The sequence below is a fragment of the Palaemon carinicauda genome, chromosome 3 (assembly GCF_036898095.1).
Source record: "Palaemon carinicauda isolate YSFRI2023 chromosome 3, ASM3689809v2, whole genome shotgun sequence".
Lineage (NCBI taxonomy): Eukaryota > Metazoa > Arthropoda > Malacostraca > Decapoda > Palaemonidae > Palaemon > Palaemon carinicauda.
Window position 1 is genome coordinate 135840044 of NC_090727.1, and position 1601 is coordinate 135841644.

Consider the following 1601-nt stretch of genomic DNA (forward strand, 5'->3'; position numbering starts at 1 on the left):
CAACCCTAGATCTTACTGGGTAGCTATGGAGAACAGAAGTGTTATTCGACGCAATCGGAGCACTCTAGTTCATACCGGCACCACCCGAGAGTTGCCACCGCAGAAGGGTCACGAACCACCTGACACCCTAGGAGTTCAGACTGAACCACGACCGACTGCGCCCGAACCACCCATCCCTACCCCTACCAAAGGTCCACCCCCGACACCTGCCAAACCAAACCCCAAAGTGACCCCCAGAACGTCGGGAAGAATGACAAAAACAATCCAACAACCCGATATGGTATATTATCAAATGATTTTATTTTCATCTCAACCATGTCAATGACATAAAATGAACATGTACTTAGTGTTTAAGCCATGTTAATGTTACATTTAACCAATAATGTTCGTGTTTTAGTGTTCAAGAGACATTCACAACATTTGTCATATGTTAATTGGGGATAAGTGTTGAGTCTTGTAGTTTATTTGTGTTTGCCATGTAGTGTATTATATTTGATTGCTGGGTCACTATTATTTGTATTATCACAAATACATGTAGGGAGGAAATGGATTATGTAAATTCTAAAACTGTTGTGTTTCTTTAGGGGAAAATGGATTGTTAACTTTAAAAAATAATTATCAAACAATCTTAAAGGGGAGATGTTGTATATGGTACATATCATAGCCTACATATGGCACACCGTACTTGTTGTAGTCCGCGCATGCGCTTTGAAATAAACTACAGCTCCCTCCAAGATGTCGTCCTGTCTAGTGTCGTATTTAATAATAATAATAATAATAATAGTATATTATTATTATTATTATTACTATTATTATTATTATTATTATTAGCCAAGCCAAAACCCCAGTTTGAAAAGCAGAATGCTATAAGCCCAAGTGCTACAGCATGGAAAAATAGCCCAATGAGAAAGACCAACAATAAATAAACTACGAGAAGTAATGAACAATTGAAATGAATTTTTTAACAATAAAATTAATATAGATCTTTCATATAAGATCTATATTAAAATAAAAAACAAGAGGAAGAGAAATAAAATAGAATAGCGTGCCTGAGTGCACCCTCAAGCAAGAGAACTCTAGGCCCTGGTCATATTCTATGTAATTACATGATGCAGATACAGTAATAAAGGCACAAAATATGTTGAGAAAAGGAGAATTTTGTCTTGGAATAGAAAGACTCTGTCAGTCTTCCCAGAGCCAAGAACTTCCTTGGCCCAGCTCGATTCAAATCTTCGAAAGTGTCCTCACCTTCTGTTAAGTCAAGTGTTGACAAACCGCACACTGAACATGAGCATGACGTCGTGTTGTAGTGATATTATTATTATTATTTTTGCTAGCCAAGCTACAACCCTAGTTGGAAAAGCAAGATGCTATAAACCCAAGGGCTCCAATAGGGAAAAATATCCCAGTGAGGAAAGGAAATAAGGAAATAAATAAATTATGAGAATAAAATTAATAATAAATCATTCTAAAAACAGTAATAACGTCAAAACAGATATGTCATATATAAACTATTAACAACGTTAAAAACAGATATGTCATATATAAACTATAAAAAGACTCGTGTCAGCCTGGTCAACATAAAAACACTCGCCCCAACT